Genomic DNA, 23,175 nt, shown 5'->3' with positions numbered 1-23,175 from the left:
ATGCTGAACTAAAATCCACAAACAGCATTCACACATGAGTATTCTTCCCCCTCTGGTGCACCAAACTAAAATGAAGCACACAGGAAAGTGCATCTTCTATAGAGCGGTTATTCCAAGAGGCAAACTGTAATGAGTCAAATGTATCCACATAGTAGCAGGGTTTTACAGAGTAAGGAATGCTGTTTTTCAAAAATTCCTGATTGTGTGAAAATCTGTTCATATGCTTTTATATATAAATGAATTTTGTCATCTTCAGCTGCATATTAAAAATTCATGTAGAGAAGAGTTCTAACAACTAAAATTGGCTAATGACGATTTTCCTTTCCTTGGCAACTAGTTTGCATAATTAATCAAGAATATATAACTTTGAATAACTTATCTATATGAAGCTTACAAACATGGAATTTCTATGAGTGGTCCCAAATTGCTGCCAAAAGAATTCTTCCTTTAAAAATGTATGTAAGTCAAAACTAGAACACACTACAGATCTCTTAAGGTAGTATTTCCTTGTCTGGAATGATGTTTGCTGGCCACAATACTGTGTTAATTTTCAGCAACAATTTCATTTTATGGTTTTTACCAAATTAAACAAAAATAATAATAAAGAAAACCCACTTTCTTCCCTACTTTACAAATCACTATCTTAGTGATTGACAGAAATCCAAGGAATTTCATGTAATATCCAACAAATTAATCCAAAACCCCCAGATGGTATCTAGATAATTATACCACACATGCTATTCATCAAAAATGTTTCCCTTAAAAAAACAAAAAGCTGATGATTAAGATTAAATTGCTGTTATGAGTGGAGCCTATACTTCTACACTTCATGGCAATTGTCCAAAGGCTACCTCTGATAATGCTAAGAATAGAGCAAATTAAATGGTAAATATATAAAAATTGCTTTGCTTCATCAAACCAAGCCTCATCTACTCCAGATTCATGTCTCCATCTGGACAGTTTATCTGAGAAGTTAAAAAAATAGAGAAAGGCATAATTTTATATAAAAAGGAACACTATTTTAGCTATAATTGTGTAGTGTATAACAATTTAGAAACAACATGAAAAAGTTGGCTTTAGTCAGCCTTGGTCCTAGCTTTTTGGACAGAATAACCCAAAGTTTAATTATCCAATTTACTTAAACAATTGCTATCTAGAATGGAAGGATAAGACTTTGCATTTCTAGCAAAAGCCTGTGCTCAAATCCATGAGTGTTTAGAGTAGAACAATTCTAAAATATAAAAGCCCTGCAGAAAATATTGTTGGGATTCCCTGACATTTAATGACACTGACTGCAAATTCATCAGTCGTTGATTAAATATGCAGTGAATACAACCTGTTAACAGGGCCTTCAAATATCCAGAGAAATTCAGATCATTTGCAATTTCTTTAGGCTTCTATCCATAGTAAAAAAAATAATAAGATTTATGGAAACTGTTCATTATTAGTGATTACTACCTTTATCTATGTATCACTGTGTGACTAAATGACTAATGTAGCTAGTGTATATAACCACTAAGTCCAGATGAAACTCAATTATTAGTGTCAATAATCTAATGAAAACAAAATATTTTAGAAATATTCATAAAATAAAAATGCAAATGCAAAAATAAAATTAACCTTGAAGCCCAGACTAAATTGCTATTTTGCTCCCTGCATTAACCTTGTCCATCAGAAATATTTATTTTATAACCATAGTTTACTTTTGTGCTATTGTTATTTGTTCAATCAGATTTTAATACAAAAAATTTCCATTGTTTTTCATTTATTATAATACTACGCTAAAAAAAACATTTAAGAAACAAATATATAAAGAAAATGTACTGGGAAAAGCCAAAAGCCAAATAAATATAAATAATATTATATTGTATAATCTATTTTGCTGAAGGTATTAATGATTATGTCGTCTTTAGCCCAACTTTGTTTATTAGAAATACCCCACTTAATACAATGGGAGTTAATGTCAGGATATTATTTTAAGGGGGAGGGGAATCAAATACTCATGGGAAGATAGTACTCACTACCAATATCAAGACAATCAAGCAGCATCTGCTTGTGTTAAGTCAACTTGAATTCACAATGTTCTAGCCTGCCAATAGAATGCCAGGCAGATTGCAGACATTCCAAATGCACATATCTTCTCAGACATGGGCTTCTGCAAGTAAACAAAAGGCAACTCACCCCAATGCTTCCCTGGCCAAGAGGAGGAGGAGGCTTTGTTCTTTTGGGACACTACAAGAAAAACTTTGGGAGGAAAGGATGAAGAAAACATACAAGATAGCAGTGAGAAGGAATTGCCAACAATCTCCAACGTCTGCTTAATGTAGAATTTCTAAGAAGAATGAAATGTCTATATAACAATAGGATCAAATATAGAATCTGATTCTCAAGAAAAATGGGAAGAAACGGTTACTTAAGAACTGTGCAAATTTAACCTTGTGTGCAAATCTAATCTTGTGTTCTGTGTGCATTAGAGCAGGGCTTTTCCACCAATGGTACAGGTACCACCTGTGGTACATTGGCACCTGGCAGGTGGTACATGACCATCCTAGAAAAGTGGTAGCAGGGGAGGGAAATGAGCTGAACCGGTAGCAGCACCACACAAGCCTGAGCAAGAGATGGATGGAGCTGCAGGGCTGTCAGGGCTCAGTGGAAGCACCAGGATCAGCGCCGGGCTCCAGCTGAGCTCGGCACTGATCCTGGCACTTCTGAGCCCAGAAGAAGGGCTGATCAGCTGGAATGTTGCAGCATCTCCAGGGTCTTGTGATTTACATTCAGATGCTTGGCAACTGATTCATATTTATGACAGAGTGTCCTAGGGTCATGTGAAGTGACCAAACCCTGTTGCAACCACCCAGCAGATAAGGGTAATAAAAACCAAACTCCACCCCACCCCACCCCCGCTGCCAATCCTCAAAGAAATGCTCACAAGAATGAAAACCTCAGACAGGAGGAAGAGAGCCGCCGGGCGGGCAGGCAGGTGTCTTGCTTGGCTGTGGCTTGGGGGGCAATTTTTCAGTGCCATTGTAACTTTGAACAGTCACTAAGCAAACTGTTGTAAGTTGAGGACTACTTGTACTTCATCACTTTTTTCCTTTTTTTGTGGGGGTCATCAAGTTTTTCACACCTTGCTAGGCAACTGGTGGTACTCGGATGTTGCCATATCCTAAAAGTGGTACAATGGGTGAAAAGGTTGAAAAGCCCTGCATTAGAGAGGTTTCATTATTTTTTGAGTTTATTGCTTTGTAACACTTATGCAAATTGGGCATTCATTTGCAACCTTAATTTACTTAAATCAGGCTTGGTGCCAAAGAATATCTTTTACATTATAATGCCTATTACTGTATTTTTGGAATCATTAATATCAGTCAAGCTATAAAGGTACAGTTATGTCTGCTTGTATAAGACCGGCATCAATTTATGATCTGATGGAAGCAGTACAGCTGACATTAGCTATTTTAATATAATAAAATGTGTACATTTCCCCCCGCTCATTTCTTATTTTAAAAAATTAATTTTGTCCATATCTTGTGAGATTTACCTTTGGAAGGAAAGGACGATTTTAGTCAGGATGCCAGAAAACCAGAAAGTTATTCTTAGGCAGTGTGTGAAAACAGGAAGTTTGAGATCTTTATCTTTCTATCCTATGGGCTCAGCCATACTACCTATAAGGCCCAAAATATGAAGAGACCTACACAAATTCATGAAGAATAAGGCTATCAGTAGCTACTGGTCTTGATTTGTCAAGTCTCTAGAATCAAAATCTTTCTTGTGCCCTGCTTGTTAGTTTCCAAAATGTATTTGATTGACCACTGTGGGACAGAAAGGTCTATGACCTGGCCCAGTAGAGTTCTTTTTCATATTCTTAGCTATCACATTATCATTTAAAAATTCCTTCATACTCACTATTTAAAGGCATAATAAATGCAAAACTACTAGTTTGTGTATTGTGTCTTCTGAAGGCAAAAAAGCCACAGAAACCATATTCTGGAATTAATAGCAAAACAGAAAAGTGAATAGCTGTGCACTGTAAGAAAAATGTTGATGATGATGATGATGATGATGATGATGATGATGATGATGATGATGATGGAAGGGACCTTGGAGGTCATCTAGTTCAACCCCCGCTCAGGCAAGAAACCCTATACCATTTCAGACAAATGGTTGTCCAGTCTTTTCTTAAAAACGTCCAGTGTTGGAGCTTTCCAGCTTCTGGAGTTGTTAAACTGATTAATTGTTCTGTCATGAAATTTCTCCTTAGTTCTAGGTTGCTTCTCTCTTTGATTAATTTCCATCCATTGCTTCTTGTCTTCCTTCAGGTGCTTTGGTGAATAGCTTTACTCCCTCTTCTTTGTGGCAACCCCTGAGATATTGGAACATTGCTATCATGTCACCCCTCGTCCTTCTCTTCAATAAACTAGACAAACCCAATAGTATCCCAGCAGTCCTTCGTATATTCTGTCAAATTATTTTTTCTAAATTCTCTCTGCTAAATGTCCTAAGAAATCTTCCTACTAAAGCACCCATCATGAATTGCACTCACAAGATAGAGGCATATTTCCCACAGGTAAAACATTTTAGAGCTATATAGTTATCCCATGAAATTTCAAAAGCTCTGCTAAATGACACAATTAGGAGACCTTGTTCATGCCAATTTACATGACTTAATATATCTCACTGGGATGGTAAGTGCTATTATTGTAACTTGATGGCAAAGGGAGAATATAAAGACATACATTAATGGGCAAATATGTCTGGACCCCAGGTTAGAATATAGATCAAAAACTGTTTTGTATATTAACTAATGTGTATCAATGATTTCTACATTGCTACATTTATTTGAAGGCTTAGGATTTGATAATCATTATAAACCAAAAGTAATAGAAAGAAACAAGGAGATTTTCAGTCTCCAAACATCAACATCAATACAGAAGAATCTGCAGAAGAATGAACTCTGCTGTTTCTATGCCATTGATCACTAGAGGTCTGGAACTGATCCCAATGTAGAATATTGTGACATTATTGTATAAGTCAAATCTATCCTCCCATAAATCAAGTAAGACAAATAGAATCTGTACTTGAGGGAGTCTGACCTACTAAGGTAATAATTCTGATCTCAGTAGGATTTCACCAACATTAATAGCAGTATTTCTTTATAGATCATTGGCCACAGTCCAGTACAGAGTTAAACATAGTTAACCACAGCATGTGATGGATTTAAAGTACCATTCATTAATGCTGTTCAAAAGAATGATGCATCTGACTTCAAGGAAATTGAAGTACTTAATTGCATTCTGAAATTACAGAGATCTCAGTGTGTCTGAATCACAGTTATGTTCTTGGTTATGTGACTTTAAAAAAATTACAAATTGAGTAATACAGCTAAATAAGCCATTTATGAAGTAGCTTAAATAAGTGGATACTATCAAAAGATCTGGAACCCAATTAAATGGAAATATGATATGAAAACCTGTTTTTATTCCTATAAAAACACAAAATTATAGTGCAAAAGTGAATGGAATTAAGGTGTTGAGAAATGAAAATCAATAACTTCTGGAAAGGGTTAGGGTTAGGGTTTACAGCAAAAAAAGATGTCTCTATGTGTGTGTGTGTGTGTGTATGTATGTATGTGTATGCACACACACACACACACACACAAACAAACACACATCATCATCATCCTTTTATAATTCGATATCCCCAGAATATTGGACTAACGTCATCATCCCTAGTAGTACGGAAGAATGGAAGTCTAGACCTTTACAAATTAAAGGCCATTGGTTGAAGAAAAATACTATAAGCCTGTACTAATAAAGGAAAATATTTGTAGCTCAGGGTTGACATGAGGGGTCCTTGGTGGTCTCTGAGCTTGTTTGTTTTCTTGCAGACATTCATTACCAAAACTAGGTAACATCATCAGTGCTGTTTGCTGTCAGTTTATATTCTAGTGCAGACATGTCAAACACAAGGCCCGGGGGCCAGATCCGGCCCGCGAAGTGGTTTCATGTGGCCCGCGAAGCCATCCTGGAAACAGTGAGGGAACGGCCCCCACTGCCTTGGCCCTGGCCCAGAGACCCTCCTTCTACCAGAGACCCTCAGATCTGTCCCACTCCTGCCCAGGCCCCCACAGGCACCCTTGATGCCAACGATGTAGAGCTGGCCACGCCCACCCAGTAGGCCATACGCACTCTAGCCACACCCACCCAGTAGGCCATGCCTACCCTGGCCACACCCACCCGGCCCCCTGAGGGCAACCGCAATGCTGATGCGGCCCTCAGTGAAATTGAGTTTGACACCCCTGTTCTAGTGGCTTGCCTATCAGTGTTGGTGGAGGTGGTCTTAGAGACTCTTTTAAGCTGTTTACTGTTAACTTCATTAGCAGTTTCTTGTTTGGGGTATTGTTTGATTGTTGGTCTGATGTTAACATTGGAGTTAATATATGTTGATCTGGGTGCTGATTGCTGGTGGAGAGGTGCTTGGGTCTTTTTGTTCCTTTTTGGGCTGGGTGATAGTCTATAGATGTTGTTAATGTCTATGTGTCTATTGATGGCTGATTTGTCAGAGTGCCAGAGTGCTAGAAATTCCCTGGTATTTTTGGATTTGGCTTGGTCTAGGATGGTCATATTTTCCAATTGAAGCCTGTGTTTATATGATAACAAACTTGGAAATATAAGACTTACGTAAATAATGCTCATTAATTTTTCTTTAAGATGAACTTAAAATAACAAATTTATTTATATCGCACCTTATTATTTTTAAAAGTAATTCAAGGCAGTGAACATATTCAACACACCTTCTTCCTCCTATTTTCCCCACAACAACCCTATCTACACACACACTCTACTGTACACACTCATACACACACACACACACAATAAAAAAATAAAATACTAGTAATTAATCTTCCAATAATGAATCAGAGCAGTGAAGGATCAGTCAAAATATTTAATCCAAAATTTTATTTAAATAATTGGCTACGCTTTTCAGAGTTCAGTGTTCTCTTCTTGTAGTTAAGATGCTTATCGTATGTCTTTCATAAACAGAGATAATTGATTAGCTTTATTATTTTAAGGTTTTGACTACCTTTTTATCCCTATTTGTTTGTAATTAAAATATGTGAGATAAGATTTTTTTCTTATTAAATGAATTCTCCTTGGAAAAATTTAAATTACCAGAGTGCCCTCAAGTGGTGGAAGCTCTAATTGTTTTCAACAAGCTGGATACATCCAATTAAAGTAATACACTGCATGTAATTGTAATCTGTATTTGTTTGTTGGTTAGATTTATAATTTCATTTTATCTCCAGAGTTGAAATTCTGTGAGAAAAGTTAGTCTGTGAGAGTTTGGCTCAAAATTATATAACTTTTTAAAAATTCTAGTACAAATTTAACCTTACCTGAAGCAAACAAAATGATTTAACTATACTAAAAACATTGCATACAATGGTATTAAACTGCTTTGAAACTCATAGAATTTGGTACTCGACACATTTTGATATAAAACTTTGGTCCCAGTACTCATTATTTGTTTGGTACTCAACGCACAAGCTAGAACCTGTCGGTATCCGCTGCCTTGTGACTCACTATATTACACCTTATGGGAAAATTTTGTTAGGTATTTATCATTTTTGGTATTCATTGCACCTCCTGGAACCAATTAACAATGAGTACCAAGGTATCACATTATATCCAAATATACTCTTTTATTACCCTTTTTTATGTTAAGGTAAAATAAAAAATATTGGGGCTTCATTCTCCAGTGATGATTTCTTCAACTTTTATTTGTTTCTGGGGAAAGTTGCAGGCCCAAGTGTTTCTCAAAGTTAATGGACTACAAAAACTTCTATAATCAACAGTCAAATCAACTTTAGAATAAGGTTGATATATACAGAACACACATAGCACATATATTTTTACTCACATTCTCTATGTATGTATGTGCATACACATAATACACATAAATGCTCAAACACACACACACATATATATAGATGTATCTGTATATTTCTCTGTCTAGTCACTTCACATATAGCATATACGATCACGTAATTTAGCATTCTAAAATTGATTTTTTTTGTTCTAGACAGGATATATCCAAAATATCCATAGTATAGAGGCAATATGTTTTGAAATGTAATTGTTTTTAAATATTTCTACTACTTTCATTAACCCAATGTAATAAAAACTTGAAAAATGGAAACCTTAACATAATGAAAAATTTAACTACTAGGAGAAAATAATCATAACTAGGCATGATGAGTCTTCCCTTTAAAACAGCTACCTGTTCTAAGCTAGAAGAAAAGCCACTCTCCCTGAATCCTATCCTAAACACAATCAGAAGACAAAAGGAGCTTTAAGGAACAAAGCTAGTAAGAAGCCCATACCAGTGAGAATAAGCAGACAGCTTCCTCAGACAGCAGATTGTGGGACTCATGACAAGGATACAGATAAAACCTATTTATTTCATTACTGTAATTTATCTCTGGGGATGGGGGAAAATGCTTATGGGAATTTTTATCTTACATGTCAAAATAATGAGCCTGGCACTGAGATCTCTTCACAATGATTTGTGTGGTTACCACTGTATTTATTGCTTTGCTTCAAACAACACAATGCATTAGGTCAGCTCTGAAAGAAAACATCTTGTAGCCATGTGCCTGTTTCTCTGGAGAGCTGATGTGACATTAATATGATTGTCATATGGCCCATTGACATTCTACTTGTATATCTGTAAATAAATCAAATGTTTACAAAAACATCAAGTAACTCCAGTGTTCTTTTCTTCAAAACTAGCCAAATCTTGGGAGCTCTGCCTCTGGAACTTGCTGTGGCCTTGGAGTTTCTAGAGAAGGAAAAGCTGTTAATAACACTGATAGGCTTTTCTTTGTAATGGTATAGTAAATTCTAATTGCTCAGAAGCCTTCTGTATCTGTATGGGGAATTTGAATAATTTATTCAATTTATAAATGCATTCAATTTATTCTGCCTGTTGTTCGTATCTACAGAATGTATCTGCATAAAGATGTTCCTGATCCTTTGCCTGCAACTTGCAATATGTTCTGCAGGAGAATGATAGGTCCAATTTCTACAAAATATGAAAAATAATGCTTCTGTGAAAATTTGTCAGAAGCTGCAAATGACCCAGGCATACCCATCTGAGTTTAGGAAACAAAACTTTACTACTTTAGTCCCGAGTCAATATTCAAGTGTCTTAGCCACAAAAAGGAAAATATTACAGCACAAAATTTATTGTCTGATTTCTCAAAAGAATAATGAAAAACAAGCAATGGATAGGTTAATAGAGCTTTTTGTCCTCACTCTCAAATGGCCTACTTACCATTTAGGGATCACACAACAAAGCCTCCAGTCCAAAATTCTCAATTTCTACTTTGGCTGCTAGAAAAAGGAATATGATACAGCAGGGTAGGAAAGCTCCATCGGCTAGAACTTAATAATAGGAATATGAACTTCATGAAAGATCTTCCACACATGGTCAACATTTCTTTGACAAGGGGAAAAAGACTTTGCCTGCTAACATTTTGCTCTTTTCCAGAGCCAGAATAGAAATGGTCATAGAGGCAGAGAATCTTCAACTAGAGGCCAGCAAGCTACCAAACTTATTCTGTCTTCTCTACCTGCCGATCCCTTTTCTCACCACCATAGTTGCTTTGAGCAATATCCTATCTCTTCCTTTCTTCTCAAGAAACTTAAGAAAGTGAATGGGAATCTGCAAAGACAAACGGAAAGGAAGCAGCTGCAGCTGACTGCTTCCCCCCTCCAAGAGATAGTGACTCTACCATCTCCCATATGCAGGACAATAAACAGAATGCTCTTGGTGAGTTCTTGAGATGAATTCTTCCCATCTCAAGGACAGGATGAAAGTATATCAACAGGGCTAGATGGATGAGCACAATAATCTAAAAAGAACAAGAGTGCTTTGAGCAGGCAGCTATAAAGTATAATATAGAGTCCTGCCTATCAAAATTTCATGTCACTTCCGGGGGGGGGGGGGACACCTAAGAATCCTTTAGAACAATCAAAAAAAGTGCAAGTTATTCATATACAAGTAAAAAATAGATGCTTTACTTTTAACAAATATTTACGTAGCAAAGGTATCCTCAAAAAGATGGCAGCTGTGATTGAGGGGGCCATTTTAACTCTACCCCCCCCCTTTTTATACACTTCATGCACTCAACATTCTTAAAATGGAATAAAATTTTCATCAGGAAGTCACTATTTTGAATTTTTAACCTCTGTCCCCTTACAGATGCCCCTGCTACTCAGAAATATATCCCACAGACTTCCTACTGAGTCCAACAGAATTCACAGCAACAATGTTTGGTCTCCTTAGAGTTCTTAGTACTCTCTCTCCCAATCTTATTCTTACAATAAACCTATGAGATAGCTTATACCAGACTTTTCTCAAGTTTTTTATATTCACTGATACTAAATAAATGTTCAGAAAATATAAAGACCACCCAATTAAACATAGACCCCCTTCTCTATGTTTCTGTTTTTAAGAGCATGGAAGTTACCATTTTTGAGTAAATAAATATTATAGTTGCATTTATGTATATTTTCTATTCCTTCCATTTTAAAAAACTCTTGATTCTATGAAGGCAACATGGTGCTAATGAAAATCTCTCTCTGTGTCATTCTGTCTGTCTGTCTGTCTGTCTGTGTCTGTCGTGTGTGTGTATGTGTGTGTTGGTAAAATCCAAAATTAACCATTTATTTATTTTAGTCAGCAATGAGGCTTGGATGGTTTAAGTGATGAGACAGAGCTAAGACAGCAAATGGACCCTGGGTGGTGAATATGAGTAGGCTATGGCAGACCACCTGGAAAACCTCTGTGGACCAAAAATAGTCTGCAGACCACACTTTGAGAATCACTGGTTTAGATTAAGTGTTACACTGTTCCACAATCACTCATAGGTTCCATGATTAAGTGCAGTTTGACAAGGACTTTCTTTATGCTAGGCCAGGTATTACAGACAATTCAATTGATATTTAAAACCAAGTAACTGCTTTCCTCATAATGTAGTGAAGGTGAAATGTTTTCCAAGAAAACTTAGTGAAGATCTAAAGAAGATCTAATGGGAAAATACAGGAAAGTTAAAATAAAAAGCTGATGACATCTGGACTGCCAATAAAATTCCATGAATATAGTAGATGAAAGCATCGTCTTAGAAATGTTTCTGGATCAGAGAGAAAGAACGAATAGATTAAAAAAACCTGGTGATTGGGATAAATGTTGAAAAATGAAGTTAGTTATATTGGCTAGGTAATAAGGCAGAAAAATAATCTCCAGTATTAAGCTGAATGTTACTACTGCCTTCTGTAAGTGAATTCCTCAACTTGATGTCTTCCAGATGTGTTGGACTAAATTCTAACCATCTTCAAGCAGCATGGCATAACCACTGTGGGATTGTGGAGGGAAGGAATTGTAGACTAACATATCTGGAGGCCACAGTATAAGAAAATTTGTAGTAGACCTTACCCATTTCAAGACCTTCCCTTCCCAGCCAGTCACAGTACTCTGCCTATCTCAAAAACAGATATGCTTAAAGTCAATAGTATGCTGGAACAGGTTCATACCCTCTTGCAACAGCCAATTGTTAAATATTTAGGAATTTTGTGAGCCAGTTGATAGCAGAGCTGATCCATGATACCTAGTGGGCTGATCAGTTGTTTGACAGCTAGCAGCAGGGCAGCAGCTTTAATGGAAATGGCAGAGCCAGTTGTTATAAATTTATTAGCACCCCACTCCTTATAGCCTGGTTGATCTTGCTTATTAATAGTACAGGGAACTATAAACTGTTCTTTCAGTAGAGCAGAACTTGGCCAACCTTGTCTAGTTCACAAGCCAAACTTGGTTAATTGTTGAATGGTAAACCACAAGAGATTTCGAGGGTTGCAGATTAGACTGGGAAGAAAAATAAATCCTGAGAAAAGGCAATGGTAATTGATTTTCATACTATTGCCATGAAACTGGATGTATGTACCCATAAAGTTTGAATTTAGTGCAGAATTACCTTTTTTAAAAAATGATTGTAAAGCTCTTTATACTAAAACATTTCTGTCATTTCAAAAGCTCTAAATCAAGCATAGACTGACTTTCGGTTTGCACATTTTTACACTATAACTTACGCAGTCTACACTGAACTTGAATTTGAAAAGTAAATTTCATAGTCAAACTCTAGTAGTAGTTAATGCATAATTAAGCCATTGATGAAGAATATAAAAAATTCTCCTCTCGCAGTTTTTTGACACCCAGCATTGCATCTAAGTTACAGTATGTAATCCTATATAAGTGAACTTGTTTTGTATTTTAAACATTATACTAAGATCCAGGGCTTTTTTTCTCATAGAACGCTCAGAACGGAGTTCCGGCACCTTTTTTGGATAGAACCTTGTAGGGTAGGCAAGGCAGATTGTATGACACGTGTGAGTTCTGGCACCTTTTTCTTTTACAAAAAAAGCACTGGTAAGATCCAATCTGGGTCGGTCACCAGGAGCAGAGGTTTTGTCTTGGCTGGTTAGAGAGGCTAGAGAGAAGTTCCTTGAAAATGGGCTCATGTATATTTGCCTTCATTATAGTAGGTCACAGAGATTCTGAGAAGAAAGCCTATAATCGGCTATTTTTTTAATAAAAGAAATATCCCATGGTCAGAATATGCCCTCTACCTACATTAGCATTCTATACCAAACAGTTGGCAATGGGTAGGAACTGAGTTTCCAGTGCAAATTGTATAATGATCCCCTAATCATTCATTAACTGGTTTTTATTCCTGCCCTCCCTAAACAGCCCAACTATTCTGAAAAACTGGGCAATTAGGTTTTTTTTAATTACGTATAGCTAAAATGAATGGCTTTTAAAATTTGGCTTTTACTTTCATCATCTTTTATTTTATAAAGTACTATAAAAGTGAACAAGAGCTTTGTTTATTTCTTTTAAAGTACTTACATCCTACTACAATCCCAAAGAATGCTGTACAACATCAAAACAGAAAACAAATCATGACATTGACTTAAATCAAAATCAATATTGAACAGAAGCAAACTACAATAATCATTTTCAAATGTACCCTTCCACCATACATAACATTCTATATCTCTTGCAACACAAAATCAATTATACATAACTATGATTTAACTGAAAGTCCTTATTTATTTACATAAATTGAAAGAATGTCCAGCTCACAACAGTTCTGGGGACTTTACATTATAAAAAGCCATAATAATAAAAGTAAAAGAAAAAAACATACAAACAGCACAACATATTATAGGGTCTCACCAACCAGCCTAGCCCAAGGACTGGGAAAATAACCAGTTTTTCAGTGTTCTTGGGAATGTTACCAAGGTAGAGGCCATACAGATCTCTGGATGGATGCAATTTCAGAGGATAGAGGCCATGACACAGAAGTCACGTTTCTGGGGGCCCACTAGATAGTATTGTTTAATTGAAAGGAAAGGAAGTATAAATTTAGTAGAAACTTCAGAGTAGAATATAATTGACATTAAGATAAAACACAAACATGAATCTGAATGAGAAGGAGCAGATCTAACTAAGCCCTATTCTAAAACATTTCCTTGTCATTCACATATTTAAGACTTTTAAATGAAAATATATTATATTTAATGATATTTCACTCATGTACAGACATTTTCTGGTAAGAGTCTTTCTTTAGCTTTTTTTTTTCAAACGGAGACAGATCGCAAATCATGAAGTACTTATGTAAAAAGAAGATACAAATACTTTCACTTCCATATTTTATGTGCCAAACAACTCTCCATCATTTAAGTTATTCAGGTGGCCCTTGTGGTGATGTTTCTTCTGAATACATGACAGGTGCCAGATTTATGGTCTTCCAGCTTTACTAAAAAAGAATTGGACACAAAGAGAATATTGTGGCTTTTGCGTATGGAGCATAACTGACAGAAAGAAATATGATGATATTCTCCACATTCCCCAGTTATAAGCAGTGAGAAGATTCAGGAACTGGTCTGCAGGATTAAATGAGGGAGAGAGGGAGGGAGGGGAATCTGGTTTTATTTACTATACTATAATACTGTATTCAAAAAACAGAACACAATAAAGATAAATAAGTTCTTAGAAGTAAAATGATATAACTATGTAAAATTCTAAAACAGGAAGTTGAAAAGTGACAATATTCTCAGTGATAACATTTATACAGCTATAAAATGCTAAGCCAATAAATGTGATTCCTGATGCATATCAGTTTATTGAAGCAAGCAAAATCAGGAAACACAAAAACAAAGAAATACAGTATAATTGTATACATAGTTTGCCCTAGCACATTTTGTGAGCAAAAGCAAAAGTAGTCAAAGTCTCAAGGGATTTCACATTTCATGTTAAAAATTAAGTTTGCAATGCTCCTTTATCATCTTGAATATAAATGAAAGGGAAAAGTTCTAATTAGCAATTAAATCATAGTTATTATAGGAAAGTTACAGATTAACTAGCTAACTCACACTATTTTAAGTTAAAATTATCATATTAAAACAAGAATATTTTCTACATGTAGATTGTAAATCAAATAATACTACAAGTGCTTTCAACATTTTAAAAATAGCAAACAATACACAGAAACTTTAAAAAAATAAATAAGAAATAAAAATAGTGAGCCTATTTAAGTAAGTTGAAATTGATGAAGAAAATATTCTGGTACATGTTATATTTATTTATTTATTAAATTTGTTTGCTGCCCATCTTCCCATGAGATGACTGGGTGGCTTACAATATATTTGTTCTTATTTTATTTTTAATGTATCCAATTAAAAACATATGTTTTAGACTTCCGGTTTTGTGCCGTAGTGCACGGCCAAGGGATTGCAGAGCTCCATACCCCACGGCTAGTTTTGCCCTGCCAGGGATCCCTAAATGGGTCTAAAGTCATCCCAGAGAGATGACAAAGAAAGACGGTGTCCCAATGATTGCGGAATGATGGCAGTCACCCTGCTTGATCTGGGGGAAGCCCTCTAACCCAACAGGAAAAAGGCTGGCCACACCTCAGTAACCAGCCCAAACTACTTGCAGCCAAAGTCCAAAGGCACCAACCAGAACAACGGTGAACAGTGTGCTTGAAACTGGGTGAGGAATTCGATCTTCTCTCTCCTATTTTGTATCTGATTTCCTGGAAAAGATTCCCAAGAAGCAAAAATCCTCCCAAAGTCATAAGGGAGGGGACTACAGCCCCACCCTCAAAAATATATTGAAATGAGGTTAAAAATACTATAGTCTGGATAAATTTGAAAACTAAGAAAAATGTTAAAATTCCATACCTGAAAAAGTATTGATAAAATTAAATAATAATAACAACAACTTTTTGCTTTAAAAGCTGGGAAATGAGCAGCTACTGACACCTAGTGGACGATTAGAGAAAACTATAGCTACATTGACTCAGAATTTGACAAGATACCCAGAAATAGCAAAAGCAGCTAGGAACAAAGCATTGGGCTATCTACTAGAGAGTGAAATTATCTATGTTGGCTGGCTGATAATCATAAGACCCCTGAAAAGAAGAACTGTTACAAAATACTGTTTTCAGTGGTGCTTTGATAATTGGAAACACATTGGATTACAAAAACCATATATAAAGATAAGAACTACACAATATTTGGTTGTTTGGATTTTAAGATGGGCTGGTTTGATAAAGCTAATTAAACAGACTATGGTACCAGTGAAAAACTGCTTAAAGGAGGAAGACAAAATGGATGTTGTATATTTACCTAAAAGTGACAGAAAACCACACCTAACACCTTATGCTGAAGACCCCAGCATGGGACATCAGAAATCTGCAGGAACAATGACTCAAGACAAAGCAAATACATTCCAGGAGAAAATATATGCAATGCTGTGACAGATTCAAATGACAATTGTCTTAAATCATGATGATTAAAAAAAAACTTTGATAACATAAATGAACATATTGCTAACCTAAACTCACAAATAATGCTCAAAAAATGTTGATAAAGAATGAACAAATAAATCAGACAATAGAATACAAATCAGAGGGAAATGACTTAAATATGGAAGCTACAAATGAAGAGAATAGAAACAAAAGAAAATCTGCAAAATTTTGCTACAACAAAGGAAATAAAAAAAATGTTTTATCTTCCAGGACTTCAAAACAAACTTGAGGACAAAAAAGAAGATTTAATAAAATGGATTAAAGAGCTGTCAGGAGACTCATTAAAGCATGGGAGATAAAAAAAATGAATATTCTATTTAATTTGTCTTCTTTATCCCCAACAATATCTACAGAAATACAACCTGGCAAGGTAAACCTACTGATTTGGAAAGTGACCTGGCAAAAGAAGAAGATTAGAATTAGATTTAAGAGATGTGATTCAACTTACTGGATGGAATACTATTTGACTAAACACCTGTTTGAATACAGTTAAAAAAATATAAAGTTTGGCTATAAAGAGGCCCTATAGTAAGATTGCTAGATAGTGTACTATTATGATTAAATACTTGTTTGAACATGGTTAAAAGAATAGACAAAGCTTGGACATAAAGGGTCCCTATAGTAAGAGTGATAAGATATATACGTAGTATAATACTTTTATAATATATGAAATGTAAAAATATTGAGAAGGTGTATTTGAATGAAAAGTTTGGATATTCAAAGGTAATGAATTTTGAGAAAATTATAACTGATAAGAATGGTTTCAATACTGAGGAGAAATTAAGCTTAAATAAGAATCTTAAAAACAGGACATATAATTACTTAATAAGATGACTTCTATAAATACAATTGAAACATAAACTGATTAGAAAATATGTTATATGCTGATATTGTTATTTTTTATTTTTTTTTATTTTAATCCCATTTATATCCCGCCCTTCTCCGAAGACTCAGGGCGGCTTACAATTTAAGCACAAACTAATGTGCTTAGCAATAGCCTTCATTCTATGTATATGCCTGCTTATTAGGGCTTTCGCCCCCCCCAAGCGGCATTATTACAAAGTCAGCTTATTGCCCCCAACAATCTGGGTCCTCATTTTACCTACCTCGGAAGGATGGAAGGCTGAGTCAACCTTGAGCCTGGTGGGATGCGAACCTGCACTAATTGCAGGCATCTGGTGTTACTTAAGGAGGCATTAGCCCACTGCTCCACCAAGGCTCTTGGTTATATGTACAAATACTAGAAAAATGTTTATATCCAACTCTGTATGTATTGAAAGTATTAAGAATTATATCTTTTTAATGTAGATAAAAGGAGATTACTGGAAGAAGAGAGGATCAAGGAAATATATTATCAACTAATATACTGTATTGATCAATTATAGAAATTAATTATTATTGTTTTAAAATATATGAAATCAGACAACACATTGTTCACTAAGCACTAAAGATTATTGTAAAAAAATAATAAAATATATTAATAAAAAATAAAAACATATGTTTTAAATATGTTGCATTTTAATATGGTGTTGTGAAAAAATATGGCACATGTCATTTGAGGCATTAACTTATTCCTGGTCCAATTTTGTGGTAATTCCATCAATGGTTTGTCAAAATGGCTGACTAACTTTTTTTTCAGAGACATCCCTCCCCCTCTTATTTGCACAATGGCTGTGCAACATAATTAATTGAAAGTAGAGCAAAAACCCTGTTGTACTGCTGGCCCCATGGCAAAAATTGGAATAGGCACTAGAAAGATCATATGTTAGGAAAGAATTACAATATAGGTGTACTGTACAGCCATTTTCTCTGTTTCTCCCTAGTGCACTATATCAATTTGGTTTATTAACATGGGTTTTATTCAAGTTCAGTTAGTATATTCATAAATGCATGAAACTGTTGCAAAACATCATAAATTCACTGACCTCATTGCAAAGAAACAAAAGTTAGGTTTTAAAAACTGTGCAGCTGTAGGTTTTTTTTTTCATTCAAAACAATATATGTAACAATGATATGCCATGGAAGAATCATTGAATTGATATTCACCAGGAAAGCAAATATGAAGCCTTCCTGTGGAGTGCTTGTATACTTCTGATTACCAGATGTTAGTAACAAGCAACAAAGGAATGACTACTACCTAATTTTTCCAGCATGATGAAATATCCTGGACTATTTGCCTAGTAGCTGTTGGAGACAGAATGCAGGACTGGTTGCTTTGAGGCAAATATCTGTAGGAGCAAGAATTTGTTTCCAAAGCAAGGTCAAAAACTCCTGGAGAAACAAAAGGGTTTAGGATATTTCCCTGATCAAAATTATAATCGTGTCCAAATGACACACTAAATCACAAATAGCCAAATACATTCTATTCTAAATAGCTTTATTTCTTTTATTGCATGTGATTATTCAAGCCTAAGAAACTGAGTTAATTGGGGAACTCAACTTCCACAATTTACTAAATATACAGTGCCTTACAGAAACTTCATGTATAGTATGCTTCATGTATAGTATGCTAGGCTTTATTGAATGTAGGTCACGGGTGTCAAACTTGCCGCATCATGTGATGTGTCACTACATATTGTGACTTTTTTCACATTGCTGGAGCTGGGGTGGGCACGGCCTCCGCATGATGCAACTGGCCCACATGCCAGCAGTTTGACACCCCTGATGTAGGAGAATAATATGAGACGGTCTTTGATGTAAAATAAGCTCTTTTAATGAGTTCAAAATCAATGTGGCAGGACAAGACATGGGAGTGAACATAATACAAACGTGCACCTTAAAAATATGTGGTTCTTTTAGCCATCAAATACTGCACCAAGTGTGTCAGTAATAATAGCAAGACAGGCATAGGATTTTCAGCCATGTTAATTTTACTTTTTTAAGATTTAGAAGTTGTATTTAGTGTTAAAAACTTATGAAGACTCTGCAACATTTTGAAGGGCTATAGAGTATGTTAAGGCATGAATATAACACCTTTATGTTGTCTTTTAAAATGTTTTGTCCTATAGTCACATAGCATCTGCTGTGCACAGTTGTAGATGCTATATTCACGATTGCACATATTCCAAACTGGAATCAAGGTGCTTAGTATATCCTGGTACTTATAGTATATCCTTAATTTCTCACCAAAAATACCCAACCTATTCTGCCTAAAGTATATCACAAATACAGCTAAAGTGCCTAACAATAGAGGTCCATAAGCGGCCCTTCTACCTTCTTCACATCTGACTGCAACTTCTATTCTATTCTAAATCAATGTTAAAGAGCTTTCCATTTATGTAGATTTAAACATGAATTAAATGCTCCTTTATAAATGATCAGAGAAATAAGGTGGATGTCCCATTAGGACATATATCATACCATCGTCATAGAACAAAAATCTGGAATTTTTAACTTAGCCTTCATAGGGAATAGATTCCGAATTATAAGCATTTCTTTCTTTCTTTCTTTTTTTTACTTGTGCTGTTTGGGCCAACATTTCAATAGTTTTTACTTAGTAGTGAAATATCAAGGATCTCAGTTACTGCTTTGTGTAATCATTCTCAAACAGACCTTCCCTTTTGTGCTATGAGTTTTGGACCAAAAAAGCCTTATCCCTAAATCAATTTTCCATAGCTCCATATCTATTTCCTAAGGTCCTGGAACTATTTCCCACAACCAGAGTGTTTGCTAATATTGTTGGCATATTTCTTTTTAGTGAAGTTGCCATGCCAGGAGTGCTTTCAGGAGAAACGGCAGCTTAGAAGGAATAGATGTGACCCTCTCACCTTCCCATGTCCAAACCTGGGGAAGGGAACACAATTGTACTAGTAACAACACAATATATTTTTCTAATTGTCACTTGAGATGATTTCCAAGAGTTGAATTGGGAAAGGTTAAGAATCCCCTTAACCTTAAACATTCTATGGTCCACAACATTTCTCCACGTGCAACAATTGAAATAGTGGAAATTTTTAAAGTATTACTTTAAGAGATAGTGTAATTTCTCCTGAAAGGGAAAGTGGGAAACAGAAACAGGATAGGGCATAGAGATAATTACAGGAGAAAGCAGAAAAGAAAATGTTATTACCCTTCTGGCAATCTCAGACAATCCTTTGTCCCAAGTCTTGTAGTTTTGTTTGCTACCCTTGATCTCTACATGTTTCAGTTAGGTTTGCTCTGATACCCAGAAGCTAAGTATTGGCCTGTAGGAACTTGTTTAACTCTTATTTTAGCCAGTTTAGTGTAGTGATTAGAGCAGGGGTGTCAAATTGCCAGCCCCACAGGCTGGATGTATCATAGTGAAACCGTGCCCACCCCATTGCTGGCAATGGGGGGGGGGGAAATGTGATACGTCGCAACATGTCATGTGACATTGTGAGTTTGACGCCCCTGGAATAGAGTGCTGATCTAGATACCAGAAGACTGAGTTCTAGTCCCACCTCAAGTATAAAACCCCTTGGGTGACTTTTGGCAAAACACACGTAACAGCTTTCTTGCTTAGTTACAGAAATTTTGGGCTCAGTTGTGGTTGTAAATCAGCCCCAGTATGAATTTCTTCTTCAAATTGTTTGTTAAGAGTAATGTGTAGAACAGGAAAAATTGCATGCACACCCCAATTCTATGCACATTGTCTTAAACATATGTCTTAGTGAATTCCCTTAACTTTCAAATGGTATCTTTTATATTTATTAATTTAATTGTGCATAGCATGTAAAATATTTCTTTTACTTCATCTGCCTTTTTGCAGATGTACTGTAGGACAAAATCCATTAGATGTGATCTAAACACGAACAGTGTTTCTGTGCACTTCTCCCTGACTGCAATTACATAGGAGTGTAATATGCTTAGCATCTGCATGTAGTAATCACTGAGTGCAGAACAGCTTGATCACTAGCAATGAAAATATATCTTCATTACAAAAATAACTAAACCTCCTTGGGAAAGTAGTGAATATTCTTTATGTGACATTCCAGAATAAATACAATTCCTATCGAGTTGCAGTGAGATCAGTGTTTACCTCATACTGAGTTCTCAATCTGTTTTTCCTGGATTTTTCTATAAGGTTAAAAGTTTTATTGCTAAGGACATTAAAGTCACTTAAGCTGAACATTCCCTCCCAGACACTTACAAGAATATTGTGAAACAATTATAATAAGGAGAATTTCATATAGTCTATATTGGAAGTCTTTCCATTTCTGAAATACCAATCATTGTGGATATTTTTATCAGCTGCAATGGCCTTTCAGCAGGCCTGCACAGATACTGACTATCTGAATATCTGGAGGATCATCAGCCAACACAATATACGTGCACACTTTAAACCCAAGGATACGCTAAGGCAGAAGCTTATCCACCCCAAGCATGAAACACCCAGACACAAACTAAGCAATGTGGTACATGCAGTACAATAGTGAGACATGTGCACATCTGTACATTGGGGAAACAAAACAACCACTTCATAAACGCATGGCACATCATAGGAGAACAAACCCATCCAGATAAGATTCAGCAGTCCATCTGCATTTAAAAGGCAAAGGCCACTCTTTTGAAGACAGCAAAGTCCACATTTTGGACAGAGAGGACCGCCGGTTTGAAAAAGGGGCCCTCACTTAATAGAGGGGGAGGGATACATCACCTACCTCCAGTCTACAACAGAATCCTTTCAGCAGTTCCAAGGAGGCTCCACACCCATTTGCACCACTCAGGTGACCTTGATGACACAGATAAACTTCCAAGTGACTTCAATGACTCTCTAAAACAGGGGTGTCAAACTGCCGACTCGCAGGCCAGTTGCATCATGCAGAGGCTGCGCCCACCCCAGCTCCGGCAATACAAAAAATGTCATGATACGTTACGACATGTCACGTGATGCGGCGAGTTTGAAACCCGTGCTCTAAAAGAATGCAGATGACGAGCTGCCTGCAAGGAATATAAATCCTTCCATTCTCCACCATCCATCAGAACTGAAGAAGCTTCTTGGATGAGAAGTGAAACATCTTCAAAGAAAAACAGAAAGTCCAATTGCCTCTTGAAAAAGCACCTTTGGGATAGATACAATGTAGCACATAGTGTCTTCTTTCGCTTTCTCAATTTCTCAATTATTCAAAATGGATCAGCAGCATTCCTTAGCCTTTTCTAAAACCATCTTGAAGCTGGGATATCATTAACTGGGGAGAGACTCTTAAGGATAATTTCACTTTTTAAAATAATTGGTTCTTTCCACAATTAGAGATATCACCCTATATATTTTCAAGTAATCACTAGCTATCAAGTAGTTACATTAAACATATATCTTTTTCATTGTTAAAGAAATAATAATAATAAACCCCTAACTTTTCACTTATAATCATGTGTCTGTAATAAATTTAACTGATCTCATACTCCTTTCACAATTTAGAATCTAAACGTGAGAGTTTTATTTTCTGTTCTGTTCTGTTCTGTTCTAACACTAGGTGGAGCTAATTCACCTACAGATTCAAATACAGAAAAAACTCAAAGCATTTGTTAAAGAGTAATATATTAATTCACAAAAAGTAAATTTGAATTTCCCACATTTCTGCAATCAACTTTGCATGAAATCAGAAATATGTGATTTTATTCTAAATTATCTCTGGATAGTGGACATATCTCAAATGTGCACAAAATGTGAGTCCAAACAAGTTTACTTTCTACTAAACATTCACTGGTTGCATTTTTTTCAATGAACAAGTCCCTTTCGGGTTGAATATTACTTCAGATAGAATGTTATTGTTTGACATAGAGTGGAACAATAATGCTTAAATAATGTAAATAAGTTTTGACCCTGCAGGAAGATAGAAGCATAGCAAATCTTTTGAATCTGTAGACTAATTGCTTTAGATCTGTTTTTAGCACTTTTGGGGCATGCATTCTAAATAGTACATATGTATATTTTAGGACTCCAGACAGCATATTTATGTGGGGCAGATAATAGTAAAATTACTTCTAAATAAAAAGAAAAATTAATCATTTGCTCTGAAACATTTAGGAGACAAAATATAACTCTTCAATATGACATATTTTGTACAAAGAGTGCATCCTATATTTAGCTAAAGAAAATGGACTAAGTTTTATCTCATGATGCAAGAAGAGAATTTTTCTTCAAGGGCAGAACAAGTCAAAGATTAGACTTTTTCAGTGTTCCTCTATACCTCCAGATCTTTCCACCCAAACTAATGGGATGGTATTCCTTCTACAGACTTCCCTGTAGAGAAAATGAATGCTTCATCCATCAGCTGCAA

Source organism: Vipera berus (genome assembly GCF_964194415.1).
Source record: "Vipera berus genome assembly, chromosome: 7".
NCBI classification, from domain to species: domain Eukaryota; kingdom Metazoa; phylum Chordata; class Lepidosauria; order Squamata; family Viperidae; genus Vipera; species Vipera berus.
Note: the sequence above shows the minus strand (reverse complement) of the source record.